Source organism: Esox lucius, chromosome 14 (genome assembly GCF_011004845.1).
Source record: "Esox lucius isolate fEsoLuc1 chromosome 14, fEsoLuc1.pri, whole genome shotgun sequence".
NCBI classification, from domain to species: Eukaryota; Metazoa; Chordata; class Actinopteri; order Esociformes; family Esocidae; genus Esox; species Esox lucius.
The window spans coordinates 3,188,273-3,203,931 of NC_047582.1; the positions used below are offsets into that span (position 1 = coordinate 3,188,273).

The window sequence follows — 15,659 nt, forward strand, 5'->3', positions numbered from 1 at the left end:
AGGTTAGGTTGTGATGACCTGATTTAATTATATTAAGAGTATGTGTTTGCTGAATGAATATATAGTTCAATGAATTATTTATTTGTTCACTTTTGTGGAAGGTTTTGAATACTGAAGTGTGGAAACATGTGAATAATGTTTACACTTATGGGAAAGTTGTGTGTTTTTGGGAATGACATAAGGGTATGGGTTTTTGTGCTACATCAACCAGTTTGTGTTTAAGCAATTGAGCATTTTTTTAATGACACATTCAGAATATCACATCACAGGCCAGCATGTTTAGGGATTCTTTAGAGCAGGCATCATTTCCACACCTATAGCCAAAACCTGAGACACACACACACACACACACACACACACACACACACACACACACACACACACACACACACACACACACACACACACACACACACACACACACACACACACAGCGTTCATTCATTATATCACTTCAATTATCAATATAAAATATAAGACCAAATGGATCTGTAATGTTAGGATAAGTAAAATTGTATAATTAAGTATAATTAATGTGAAAATGTATTAGTTAAATCGATAACCACAGAATCTGCTATTGTAATTACAGATACAAATTAGATGGATATTCTCTATTTTTTTTTGGTAAAAAACAAATTCATTCTTCATGGATTTTAAGATCCAATAACATCACCAATATGAATATCACAGCATATTGTGTGAAAGCTTTGACATGTATGAAATGCAAATACCCCAAAATGGCCAAAACTGTCACGTGGTGGATGTGTGGAGGAAGGCTTACTTGCAGTCGAATGTCGTTTTTAATTAAATGAACAATGAATACAAAAACATAAACTGGTACAAACTAAAGCACTGATGGATAACAGCAAAATGAACAGACACTCACCAGGGATATGCACGAACAAACAACACCTCAAGACAAGTAGAGGGCACTTTTATACAAACACATAATGACACAACGGGAATCAGGTACGAGTAATCAGACAATAACGAGTCCCGGATGTGTTCGTGAAGGCTGGGAAACATAAAGGCACGGGAAACATGAACCTACCGACACAGCAGGCTGTACCGGCTAAACTGTGACAAAACGGTTAATCTGAGTTACAGGAAAAAACTCGCTTAACAGTAGGAAAACAAACAAATTTTGAAAGCAATACTTGTTTTAGTGAGTAAAAATGTTATGCTGTAAATTTGTAATGAAAGTATTTTCCTCTAAGTGGGCTCATTGGAACAAGGCTTCGGGTTGTTTTGGGGGCAAACAACATGCATACATTTCACTGATGATTGTGGATCAATTACTCAGTCAACAAAGGTAATCTCTACCTTTCATGTGCAGCTACCACACAGTAGCCTAACTTGTGACATTTGTCAAGTGTCCTTTGATTTGGTGACCTGCCTTCTCAAGAGTGGGAAAAGGAAGCAAACATGGAAATTATACACTGTCTACAGCCTAATGCATATGGTCAATATGAGTTATGGCCATTCAAGCTAGGAAAAACTCTGAAATCTTTTGTGTTTTGCTATTTTAATAACAACATTTTTAGAATAAAGTATAAACACATGAAAAATCTGGGTCCTATAGTTAAATGGTTTTCATTTCAACAAAGTTATTACATTGCAAAATAACTGTCAAAAGGACTGTTTTGGTAGTTCTATTGTAAAAACAACGCAGTTATTCCATTATGACATTTCCATTATCTTTGGCACCATGCGCTTTACTTTGTCTGGGATTAAAAGAGGCAAAATAATCATACATACAGCATTTGTACCTTTGTTTATGTCAAACCAGACAAGACAGTCTCAAAAGCAAACCCTGGCCTACTGGTTTTGACTCTGGGGTGCCTAATACTGCTACTTCACCTCACTTTGAAGTTACCCCTACCTGGCAACTGTAAATTTCTCAAGTCCGCTCAGTCAATTTCTCAAGTCCGCTCTCAAGTCTGTTCAAATTAGTTTCTTTATCTATTGGCCTAATTTCTTTTAGGAACATGCATGAATTGTTTTTAATTGTCCATCATCCAAATTCAACCACATTTTAAAACCTGGGAGAAAAACAAAACGCTCAACCCTAAGAAAATAGAATATATAAATGCCAGCACTGAATTGGCATGGTCAACCTAAACTTGAAAAACTTTTAGGCTTTTGGGCTGCTTATATACAGACCTTATTAAGGGACCGAACAAGAACTTATCCTTCTCAAACAATTACTTCAATAGTAACGGATCATTAGCACAGTCCCGGGAAACAGTCAATAGCCTATTGGTTTTGTTAATGTGCAGTGGTGTCATTGGCTCAATAACCTGTTTGGGATGCAATAATATCAGATGCATATAGCTCCACTTCTGATGTTATTGCACCCTCTTCAAGGTATGCTGGTACTTTGTCTATTTCATGCCAGACAAGTCTTAAATGCAAAACCAGGTCCAGATGTGAGTGCCTCATATTGCTACTTCATCTCACTTTGAAGTTACCCCAAACTTCCAACAGTATACACTGCCTGACCGAAAAAACAGAATTGTTTGGATTTAAATGAGGAGTTATGCAGTGAGTAGCTTCTCATTTCTTAAAAGACCATGTCAGAAGATGTATCCTGTGGTTGTGTAAAAGATGTTACTGTGTTTCAGAAGGTTGAAATTATTGGCCTGCATCAAGCAAAAAAACAACTAAGGAGATTGCTGGAATTACGGGAATTGGGTTAGAACTGTCAAACGCATTATTATAACCTGGAAGAATTGTGGTGAAATGTCAACTTTGAACTGTCAAGATTGGACCCTGGGGTAATTGAGAAAAGTATTGTGGACTGATGAGTCCAGATTTACCCTATTCCAAAGCAATAGGCGTGTCAGTGTAAGAAATGGAGTGCATAAAGAAATGCATCCATCATGCATAATGCTCATTGTACAAGCCTTTGGTGGCAGTGTTATGATATGGGTTTACTTCAATTGGTCTGGTTTAAACTCAGCAATAAAATTAAGTCAGCTGAGTACCTGAATGTACTGAATGACCAGGTTATCCCATCAATTTATTTTTTCTCCACTCATGCCATGGGCATATTCCAGGACAACAATTCCAGAATTCATTGGGCACACATTGTGCAAGATTGGTTCAGGGAGCATGAGGAATCATTTTAACATATTAATTGGCCACTTTGTCCCATTGAAAGTCTTTTGGATGTGCTGGAGAAGACTTTACGGAGTGGTTTGCCTCTCATGTTGTCAACACAGAATCTCAGCCAAAAATGTATGCAACACTGGACTATAAATAAACACTGGACCCATCCTGGCTCAAATTACAAGTCTGGTCATATGCACTGGCACAAAAATTAACCCATTTCTATGCAAGGACTCCTGGGACAGACCCAAAAGACGCGCCGTTCTTATCTTATAAAATCATTCTCTGACACCGGACGGCTAAGCATGTTTTGCTTTGCTGCAAGCTTTTGAGTCACTCTTGTCCAATCAGAAGTCTTCCATGTTTTCACATCACCTTTTATTATCGCCTCAGCTCGCTTGGAACCTCGACGGAGCTAAAAAAAACTATCTGGTACCAGGTACTATCCTAACTTTTGGCCAGTGGAAGCAAAAAATGCAAGCCCACTGCTGGTACCATGCAGTGGAAAAGCTCCCAAAGCGAGTAGAGGCGAGGTGAGAAGAGTCGAGCCGGTACCATGCAGTGGAAAAGTGTCGCTAGGGCATAAATTATCTGCACATCATTGCATTTTGTTTTTTGTCCTTGATTATTTGAGTCCTGTAAAGCCTTTTTGCTATATAGTAAATCTTTGAATTAAAAGTATTGTTAGTGTTTCTCTGTGCTTGTGTCCTGCGCTTGTGTCCCACGTTACAGTACATTTCTACCATAAAAGTAATGCTGCATAGTTTCAGAAAGGTCTGTATCTTCTGGTTAACAATTTTATACACTGTTAGGTACGGAAATATTTGGACATTGACACAATTTTCATAATATTGGCTTAGTACACCACCACAATGGATTTGAAATGAATCAAACGAGATAGAATTGAACTGCACATTTTCAGCTTTAATTCAAGAGGTTGAACAAAAATATTGTAAGTAAGGTTTAGGAATTGCAACCATTTTCATACACAGTTCACTTATTTCAAGGGTCAAATGTAATTGGACAAATTAACACAATCATAAACAAAATGTTCATTTTTAATACTTTGTCAAGAATCCTTTGCAGGCAATGACTGCTTCAAGTCTGAAATGCATGGACATCACCAAATGCTGGGTTTCCTCCTTTGTGATGCTTTGCCAGGCTTTCACTGCAGCGGTCTTCAGTTGTTTGTTTGTGGATCTTTCTGCCTTAAGTTCTCTTCAGCTAGTGAAACGCATGCTCAATCAGGTAAAGATCAGGTGATTGACTCAGCCATTGCAGAATATTCCCCTTATTTGCCTTAAAAATCTCCTGGGTTGCTTTCACATTATGTTTTGGGTCATTGTCCTTCTGTAAAGTGAAGCGCCGTCCAATCCACTTCGATGAAATTTGGCTGAATCTGAGCTGACAATACTGTACATCCCTATACATTTCAGAATTAATCTTGCTGCTTCTGTCTTCTGTCACATCATCAATAAACACTAGTGACCCAGTGTCATTGGAAGACATGCATGCCCATGCCATCCACCGTGTTTTACAGATGATGTGGTATGCATTGGATCATGAGCCGTTCCAATCCTTCTTCATGCTTTTTTATTCCCATCATTCTGGTACAGGTTGATCTTAGTTTCATCTGTCCAAAGAATGCTGTTCCGGAATGGGCTGGCTTTTAGATGTTTTTGGCGAAATCTGGCTTATGAATGATTTGCACCTTGTGGTGAACCCCTTTTGCTCTTGCGAAGTCTTCTCTCTATGATAGACTCGGATAAAGATATGCCTACCTCCTGGAGAGTGTTCTTCACTTGGCTGGTTGTTGTGAGTTTTTTTTCTTTACTATGGAAAGGATCCTACGATTATCCATCACTTTTGTCTTCTGTGGACGTCCAGGACCTTTTGTCTTGCAGAGCTCATCAGTGTGTTCTTTTTCATTTAGATTGTAAAAAACTCTTGATTTTGCTGCTCTTAATGTTCCTGTTATCTCTCTGAAAGCATTTGTTTTTTTTGCATCCTGAAGATGGCCTGTTTCACATACATTGAGAGCTCCTTTGACTGAATGTTGTGGGTTCACAGCAACAGCTTCCAAATGTGAATGCCACACCTGGAATGAACTCCAGACCTTTTGCCTGCTTAATTGATGAAGAAATTACAAAGGAATAGCCCACACCTGTCCATGCAACAGCTTTTGAGTCCATTGTCCAATTACTTTTGGTCCCTATTAAAGAGCTGTAAATGCTAAACCCTTCCACCAATTCAGATGTGAATACCCTCAAATTAAAGCTGAGAGGCTGCACTTTAAACCCATAACTGTAACTTTAATATATTTTGGTAAACAGACAAAATAACAAAATGTGTGTCAGTGTCCAATTATTTCCAGATTTAACTGTATATTATTATAAGTAGCTGGGATGTGCTTACACTTAAACAAACGAGAAAATTGAAACCATTTCTGATCTGAAAGCTAATCTGCCCTGTGTCCACTAAGTGTCCTCCGTCAAAGATAGTATGTATAATATCCTTATTTTGTTTGGTTGGATACCCAGCATCTGGTCATATCTATGGGTCGCAGATTTGGATGTTCCAAGCAAGTTCTAAAATGTTGCATTTACTTGCATATACTTTTAATCGGTCCAAATAATTGATATTCAAAAGGTAAACAATATTCTGTAATTTCTGAATGGTTCATCCAATATGTATGAAAAATATTAGAGGACAGTATCACCTTAATCTCCAGAGTCACTAAATTATTTAAAATCCAAAATTCTGGAATACAGGGCCCACCAAAGTAATCACTGTCCAATATTTTGGAGTTCACTTTGTAAAAGCAATGGGGTAATTTGTCACCTACAAAGGACTAATAAGGATGGTAAATGTTTTTTATATACATGGGTTCTGGCTTAAGGATAATTGACCCAACCTATAGGCACATGGGCCTTTTGAGGCTCACACAATTTTTTAAACCAGCATTTATCCAGCATTTATCTTTAACTGAAAAATGTCTTAAAATAACAGTATAGTTACTAAATGGGTCCCTTTTTGTATTGGGTCAGAAATAAGTACATCACAATCTCAAAAATTGACTTATACTAGAATGTTACATTTGGTGTGTCTGCTTTGTTGTTTACATAGTCTACAGTTAAAGTTGATGAAGAAACAGCAGTATGTGATTTTTGGTACCTTCTTGTGCCCTGTATATCTTCTCATGTTTCTTTCTCCCCACCCCCCTCCAAGCCACCCACCCACTCCTCCTTCCTGCACCAGCTGCTGTTGCCTGCTTTAACTGAGCAAGCCAGGAGAGAGACTCCCCTTCTCCAGCCCCCCCCACCCCCCCCACCCAACTCTGCACATAGATGCATAGACAAAAGGCCTGATTCGCCTGTCGAACACTGCCCCCTTTTTCCATGCAGCGCTCGGCTTCGTCTGGAGAGAGAAGCCCGGACTGGCTGACCTACAGCCACAGAGCCGAGGCAGAAGCACTTATTGGGGGCTGGCCGGATGGGGGCTGGTCTGGATTGACTGTGTGCATGAAGCAGGCCTCAACAGGAAGATTTCTCCTCTCTTAGTGGAAAATCAGAATCAGGGGATCATAAGGGTATGGCACAATCTCCTTTTCCTCCCCACTATTTGTGTGTGTGTGTTTGTCTCTGCATGTCTAGTTTATGTGTCATAAAAAGAGGGAGAGTGTGTCTGTGTCATGATGATGGGCCTTTGTTTTCCTTTGACATAAAGACAGAGATAAGATAGCCAGGCAGCCATACAAATGGGATGCTTGGGGCTGCAGAGATTTTCAAGGCAAAAGCTGTTGATTCTAATTGACAAAGATGAGCCTCGTTGGAACAAAGATTAGGGACGTATGGGCATGGATTTAAAAGCAGAAGAGGACAGGCAAATGCACCCAAATCAGCTCATCAGAGTGCTCTACAAAAACACAGGGGCTTATGCAGACAACAGGCCAGGTACAGACTGGGTGTTTACTATTACTCCATCATGGCTGCTTCATCCTCCTCCCTCTCCATTTTCATTCAGCGCTGTGGCACGTCGTCATCCGAGCCAAGGAATTTCAGCTCTCAGCCTGACGCTGTGCATATTAAGCGTCATCCAGATTCAGGCTTCATTATGATCTTCTTGTGAGATGTGTAATTTTTCTTCCCTGTTGATTTGTATTGAAAACAAGTTTAGGTTTCTAACTGCGTGTGTGTTTTGCTCCATTGCACAACTGAGAGCAGGATGTTATAGTTTGTCCAATGGACGCGAGGCCTTGCTGTTTTTGTTGCTGGGGTAATGACCTGGATTATTTTTGTTTTGGACAAGGATCTCTTTAAACCTTTGGTTTTGCATTCCAGATAAATAGCACTTCTAAATGTCGTATATCTGTCCACCACATTTTAGGTAATAATGCTGCAGTATCAGTGCTCTTTGATTAGCCTGAGAAGTGAGCACTTACTGTGGGTCTGTGTGTGTCTGTGGCTGTACTGCGGCGGAGAAGGCTTTATGTGAGGTGACCGGAACCGGTTGAAACCGGTTTGAGGCAGCAGACGAAGGGCTGAGGAAACAATGACGGCTCTGTGCTACAGGGAGGGAGAAAGCGGCCCTGACTGCTTAATGGAGGCCAAAATAGGGAGTTATAGACCAGCAGCAAGGCACTTTCCTACCATGATGAGGGTAAGCCATGCTCAGTGGCTGGGGAAAGGCAGCGGGCAGGGTTGGCTACCTCGCTGCACGCAGAGAGAGAGCAGTTCTCAGACAGGGGACGATAATGCAATCCCGCACAGCCCTGGAGCCCTCTGTCTCACAGCACAGGGTCATTGTCAGTCAGCTGGAGATGGTTATGGTGATTGGTGCGGGACAGGAGGAAATGGATGACTGAGCTGGATCACACCATCTCCACCTCTATGGATGTATTGTAACGTGACCCACCCTACCTCTCGTTGGGCCCAGCCTTCCTGCTTTGAGAAGTGGAGTGTATATATATATTTTTTTTTGCAGGAAGAGGGGGGTGGTTGTTATTGTTGGGACTGTGTGGTAGAAGGCAGGAAGGAAGGAAGGTTTTGTGACTACAGACAGTAGTGGCTGCAGTGGAGACAGGCTGGCTACAGATCACAGGGTGAGGAGTGGACCATTTGCATGTTTTTCGTGCTTATTGTGTGTCACTTTGTAGGTTAATGTTAGTTGATGTGCATTTGAAAGGGCTGGTGGGAAGGGGAAGCATGTTCAATAAACAGGGGTTAACTGGGCATCATCCAGAGTTCAGTAACTTGTATATAAAATGAGGTACAACGCGTTTCTCTGCATGAAACCTTTAATTTTCTGTTAAGCAGCTTTGCTTTCATTGGCCATGTTCACTCACAGGCCTTTTTTCTCTGCTACTGCAGCTTTTCATGTTAGCTCAGCAGCAGCCATCTTTTTCCTTTCTCTCTTGCCCTTTCTTCCTTTTTTCTCTTTAAACTTCTTTCATTTTCCTTCCTTAATCACCTTATCTCTCTGGTTATCTCGATGTCTCCAGAAAAGGATAAGGAGGCCATTTAATGCACTGACTGGGGGTGCAGATGTTAGGTGAAATGGATGTGGCCGGGGCTACAGAGATGAGACAGCAGACAGCCCACTGGCTACATGCTACGTGCAAAGCTGAGGCGCCTATGATAGCTGTAGCCATTTGTCTGCTCCATCACATCTCCTATTAAGGAAACCTTTTATGTAAAATGATTAATACAAATATTAACATGCAATATTAAACCACTTACATATACAGACATGTTTCAGAAGCACTGTATTGTAAGCAAAGCATTCATTCTTTAGAATGATATCAGCACATTGATAAATCAACCTTCAAACTGTTCCAAATAGGTGAAGGCCATTCAAAATAAACACATTCATGAAACATTATTTGCGGAATAATGGAAAGATACACATAATATATATATATATATATATATATATATATATGTATATATATATATATATATATATATATATATATATATATATATATCTACAAAAAATTCAGATACTGCACCTTTTTCTTTCCTTTCCAAAAACGTTGAAATGGAAGGTTTTCCTCACTCAAAACTTTCCTTTTCAACTTTTTTGGAAAGGAAAGAAAAAGGTGCAGTGGTCTCATATATATATATATACATACATACATATATACAGCTCCGGAAAAACTATAGGAAATAAACAGGTAATAAAATGTGCAGTAACATTTTAGACAATTGTTTACTAATGAAGCTATATAATCTCTCATCATCAAGTAAGCTCATTCTCATTAAGTAAGCTAACTCATCAAGTACTGCTGAGTCATGCTCCTGTAGGCCTATACAGTACTTGCCACATGTTTCCTTCATAAACCACCCTTAAAGTTCACATATTTGGCTGACCTTTTTTCACTGTCTGTGTGGGTAGGCAATCCTCACCCAAATAATAATAATTGTTTTTTGTTATTATTATTTTAGTGTAAATTGGATAACTACGAAGAGAACTTGTGTCAAAGCATGCATCATACAGTATGTACAACCTTTACTTTTTTGTTATATTTGATTAAGCATGAACTACTGCAATTTAGCATAATTCAACAGGTTATGTATTATGTAGTAAGTTTTAATGAATGGCAAGATTGAATGCCCTGGATTATTTTGTTCATTTCTCAGAAGGATTGATTACGGCACTTAACAGCTGATAAGTAAATTAGAGCAAAATGTGGTTCTTATTATCACACTGGTCATATAGTTCAGTAGAGTTTGGAAAGGTAGTGAATTTACATGTCACATGATGACCAAATGTGTCCTGAATGATTATGATGATTGAAGGAAATGTTTGCAGTAGCACTCCATGAGGTCTCAAATGGCATCACTAGAGGGATCTGGAGGATTTTATGTTATCATGTTGTTCGTTCTGATTTAATAAATGTGTATAGTCATGATGGGGGATAAAATGAGTTATATATTGGGAAAGTATTTTTGATGATGTATCCTAATATAATTTTTGCTCTTATTGCTTATTGCTGTACCTGCACCAATGTTCCAGGATGTTTGCTTCATTAAGGGCTGTGTTTCTTTTTTTTGAATAGTTTTATACTTCTTTTAGCTCCACGTTTCCACTGGCACCAGGGTCACACCGGTGATGTATGCTAACGTGGGCTCTAGACTTTTCTGTTTCCACTATACATTTGGTACCAAGGACTTAAGGAGGGACTCAGGTGGGGAGGGAGGGAAAAAAACAACGCAATTTAGTAATCCAGTTACAAAATAATTGGTAGTAAAATGAAATACACAATAACGCCATCCTCAGTTGGTTTACAAGTCCTAAAGTCCAGGCTTGGCACCATGTGAGAATAGAATAGCAACCCCATCGGTCATCCACTCTTTTACTTCAGCCGACTCAGTTTTGGAAGACTTACAGTGGGGAGAACAAGTATTTGATACACTGCCGATTTTGCAGGTTTTCCCACTTACAAAGCATGTAGAAGTCTGTAATTTTTATCATAGGTACTCGTCAACTGTGAGTGACGGAATCAAAAACAAAAACCCAGAAAATCATATTGTATGATTTTTAAGTAATTCATTTGCATTTTATTGCATGACATAAGTATTTGATACATCGGAAAAGCAGAACTTAATATTTGGTACAGAAATCTTTGTTTGCAATTACAGAGATCATATGTTTCCTGTAGTTCTTGACCAGGTTTGCACACATTGCAGCAGGGATTTTGGCCCACTCCTCCATACAGACCTTCTCCAGATCCTTCAGCTTTTGGGGCTGTCGCTGGGCAATAGGGACTTTGAGCTCCCTCCAAAGATTTTCTATTGGGTTCAGGTCTGGAGACTGGCTAGGTCACTCAAGGACCTTGAGATGTTTCTTACAGAGCCACTCCTTAGTTGCCCTGGCTGTGTGTTTCGGGTGGTTGTCATGCTGGAAGACCCAGCCACGACCCATCTTCAATGCTCTTACTGAGGGAAGGAGGTTGTTGGCCAAGATCTCGTGATACATGGCCCCATCCATCCTCCCTTCAATACGGTGCAGTCGTCCTGTCCCCTTTGCAGAAATGCATCCCCAAAGAATGATGTTTCCACCTCCATGCTTCACGGTTGGGATGGTGTTCTTGGGGTTGTACTCATCCTTTTTCTTCCTCCAAACACGGCGAGTGGAGTTTAGACTAAAAAGCTCGATTTTTGTCTCATCAGACCACATGACCTTCTCCCATTCCTCCTCTGGATCATCCAGATGGTCATTGGCAAACTTCAGACAGGCCTGGACATGCGCTGGTTTGAGCAGGGGGACTTTGCGTGCGCTGCAGTATTTTAATCCATGACGGCGTAGTGTGTTACTAATGGTTTTCTTTGAGACTGTGGTCCCAGCTCTCTTCATGTCATTGACCAGGTCCTGCCATGTAGTTCTGGGCTGATCCCTCCCCTTCCTAATGATCATTGATGCCCCACGAGGTGAGATCTTGCATGGAGCCCCAGACCGAGGGTGATTGACAGTCATTTTGAACTTCTTCCATTTTCTAATAATTGCGCCAACAGTTGTTGCCTTCTCACCAAGCTGCATGCCTATTGTCCTGCCTTGTGCAGGTCTACAATTTTATCCCTGATGTCCTTACACAGCTCTCTGGTCTTGGCCATTGTGGAGAGGTTGGAGTCTGTTTGATTGAGTGTTTGGACAGGTGTCATTTATATAGATAACGAGTTCAAACAGGTGAAGAACAGGAGGGCTTCTTAAAGAAAAACTAACAGGTCAGTGAGAGCCAGAATTCTTACTGGTTGGTAGGTGATCAAATACTTATGTCATGCAATAAAATGCAAATTAATTATTTAAAAATCATACAATGTGATTTTCTGGATTTTTGTTTTAGATTCCGTCTCTCACAGTTGAAGAGTACCTATGATAAAAATTACAGACCTCTACATGCTTTGTAAGTAGGAAAACCTGCAAAATCGGCAGTGTATCAAATACTTGTTCTCCCCACTGTACCTTGAGATCAAGAACAGTGACAATGGAAATGTCCATCCCTGCAGCCTTTTTCAAGACTCACCACCTGCGACCACCTGGCAGCAGATGGCGTGCCTCCTGAATGCTGTTTAGTGTGTCTGGGTTCCTGTCACGCTAACAAGGTAACGCTCTTAGTAGTGACTCCTGCATCTCCCCCCGCCATGGAGGTGTTATGTACGTGTTGGCACGTTTTCCTAGAATTCTCCTGCCCCAACGGCACCGTCTCCATTAGAGCTTCGGATTCCAATGCCTCTATGGATGTACCAGTCTCAGGGCAGCAACTCTGATGTAGACACAGAGAGGGCCCCCCTGTGTTTTCTCTTCCGCTGACACAGATCAACAGACACCCTCCCCCTCATTTGGGGGAGTGTGGGAGGGCGAGTTTTACGCCCAACTGCAGAGAGTGAAAGATCCTTCAACCCCTGCTATGACTTCATTGGAGAGCTATGTGGCAGGCTCTTGGGATGTCCCTCTTCAGCTGCAGACCCCGGTGACAGGGTTCCAAACTTTCACACACGTGGATAGTAGGGAGAAGGCCATGTCCGAGGGTATCCCTCAGCTCGAGGCCCCCACTGGCAGCGTACCTGCTGCCCGGAACCAGGGCTTGATCGGCAACCAGGAACCCAGTCCTGCCATCTCAGTATGATAGGGTAACTTCTCAGTTCGCAGAGAAAGTGTACTCTGTTGCCCTCATAGGCAGTTGCTCTCCAGGATATCCGCAAGCCGCTCCTCCATGTCTCTGGATGAGATTGAGGAGGTGGTGAAGTCGGCAGGGGCAATTCTGCAGCTTACCCAACCTTCTGCAGTCTGTTTTGGCCATGTGATGGCTAACAGCATGGTTACTCAGAGGCACATGTAGCTGTTTGGAGTGAAAGTATCCGAGGCTGTTACTTGCTTTGGCAAGGAGGTGGAGAGGAAGATTTTCACCAGCACTTTCCATTCTTTTCGCCTTTTTGTAAGCCTACTGTTTCTGCTCCCTCTTCAGCCCGACAAGGTTCCTCCAACAGGACAACAGGCGGCGGCTCCGTCGGTTCCGGCTCAGGCTCCACCCGTGGCTGCTACGACGGTTGCTCCTGGTATCACTCCAGTGCTGGCTCTGTGAAAGAACATCACACTGTGGGTCCAGAAGGTGTCCAAACAGAGACAGGGTTGACTAGAGGAGGGTTAGCTAGTTAACCTGCACGGTGCCACGGCGCGTATGGGCAGGGCACATACATAAGCACTGTCAATGCTATGATTGGCTACGTAGTGTAAGTGAACCGTATCGTATCATTGGCTGGACACCTGTCACTCACTGAGTCTATGCGCTGCATAGATTTTCTTGTGTGCTGAGAATGTGCGAGGTGTGCGCGATTGCAGCAGCGTGCAGCTTAAAGGGAACATTGCTCTCCACTATTGCGAGGTGAAAAGGAGGTCCTCTGTGTCCAGCTGGCTAGATTGAATGTTGAGAGTGGGTTACACACTGCAGTTCAATCTCCCCAACCTTTTTTGGGGGTGGTGGAGACAGTGTTGGCCTCCTCGGAGAAAGCAGCAGCTATTTCATTAGGAATAAAGGAGCTACTGGTGAAGGATGCTGTGACCGTGGTGCCCTACAGGTGAGAGAAGGAGGGGTTGTATTCCCCTTCCTTTTTGGTGTCAAAGAAGATGGGGGCAGAAAAGCTGATTTTTTATTTACACATCCTCAATAGGAGCATAGCCAAACAGCCCTTCCAAATGCTCACTACGAAACGTTTGCTGGCATGCGTTCAGCCAAACAATTTCTGTACGAGCGTGGACCTGGAGGAGATGTAATTTCATGTGCAAGTAGCCCTGTGTTACAGAAAATGTTTTTCCTTTCAGACAATTGCATACGAGTTCAAGATAATCCATTTTGGGTATGCTCTGGGTCCACGCATGTTCTCCAAGTGTCTAGGAGTGGCGTTATAGCCGTTACAACGAAAAGGAGGAATGCTGGCGTACCTGGGCGATTTACTGGTTCTGGCAAGCTCAGCCAAATTGGCTATGACACACACTGCAACCTTGTTTGCACACCTGTCATGCATGGGTTTCGTAGTGAATTGGATAAAGAGCACCCTGTTGTTTATCTGAGTCTCCAGGTGGACACTGTCTCCATGGTTGCGCACGTGTCGGACGCACAGAGAGATGCTTGCTGGCCGGCACTTGTGGTCATGTCTCTGCTGGGTCTCATGTCAGCTGCACACCCCATGGTTCCTCTGGGGCTACTGCACATGCGCAGGACACAACAGTGGTTCACTCGGCTTCACCTGAACTTGGTCCATCACCGTCGAAGGCTGTTGTCGATCCCGGCCTACCTAGAACAAGATCTGGCCCATTGGAGAGATGAGCGCACTCTGTTACGCAGAGTCCCATTAGGCAGAGTTTCCTCTTATATTCCGGCTTATAGGGATGCGTCGCTGACTGGTTGGGGAGGGACGTTCCAGAGGCAAGTGATAGGTGGTGTGTGGCCTTAGTTGAGAATGCAAATAAAGCGGTTCTGTTGGTCCTGCATCACTTCGCTCCTATTATTCAGGATTCTGATGTGTTGGTGTGTTCGGACAACAGTTGCCTACATCAATTGCCAAGGGTGAGTCAGGTCTCCATTACTCCATCAACTGGCAGACAAGTAATGGAATTGGGCCTATGAGCACATGTGCTCATTGAAGGTGTCCCATATTCTGGGTCACCTTGGGCAGACCTTGGGCGGCGAGTGGATGCTGCACCCAGAAAATGTGTACGTGTTATGAAGATGGGGCGGGGTCTGTGATCGGCCACCCATTGTGGGCCTGGATCCTAACAGGAACATGCGAGTGTACCATGGGCTATTGGCTGCTGTGATCAGCAAGATTCAGGGTGCTTGGGTTGTATAAACTATGTATAGATCCGGTGTGTTGTGAGGTGAGTTCGATTCTAGAGTTTTTGCCACATCTGTTCAATGAACAATACTCTCTTATTAAGGTGTACTTGTCTATGATTTCAGCTTGTCATAAAGGCTTTGGCAGAGTGCCTGTTTTTGGAACTCAATTCCTTTTGGGAACTCACCGGCTGAGACCTGTGGTTTGTGCCAGAGTTCCCCAATGGGATTTGTCTTTACTGCTTGGTGCGATGTGTGTGGCACCTTTCGAGCCTATGAATGAGATCATGTTGAAAATGGCTCTCCTACTCACGCTGTCATCAGCTAAGCGAGTGAGTGATTTGTGCACTCTCTCAACACACGAGGACTGTCTTTCAATTTCAGGAGATTTGAGCAGGGCTTTACTGTGTCCCAATCCTGTCTTGCCGGAGACTGTGAAGAGCTCTTTTAAGTCACAGAAAGTTGAGTTTTGGGATTTCTCTCCTCCTCATTTTGAGGGAGAGAGGAGCGTCGCCATTCATTGTGCCCAGTGTATGCTAAGGCACACTATGTGGTGCCCACGGCAGAAAGCCAAGTGATACCTCAGCTATTCGTGTGTTACAGTGCTTCAGCGTTGGCTAAGGCACTGTCTATACAGTGGCTGGCTGACTGGCTTAAGTAAGCGATTGAATTGGCTTATGAGGTGATGGGACATCCTTTGTCTTTTTAGATTCAA

The 15,659-nt window shown here is 42.5% G+C and overlaps 1 protein-coding gene across 5 annotated transcripts in view; it reads left to right on the forward strand.

The window, feature by feature from the left end:
• Positions 1–6,614: 6,614 nt before the first annotated feature.
• Positions 6,615–15,659, forward strand: part of znf532 (zinc finger protein 532) — a 44,608-nt gene continuing 35,563 nt past the window's right edge. Inside the window, exons 1-2 of one of the 5 annotated variants that reach the window (XM_029125148.2) lie at positions 8,186–8,212; positions 9,558–9,608. The gene's annotated coding sequence lies outside the window, so the exon portion shown is untranslated. Of the gene's footprint in view, positions 6,701–6,949; positions 7,065–7,550; positions 8,213–9,557; positions 9,609–12,722; positions 13,210–15,659 lie in introns of those variants that run through there. The other 4 variants (XM_013136993.4, XM_020053642.3, XM_013136992.4 and 1 more) reach the window with 4 other exon arrangements.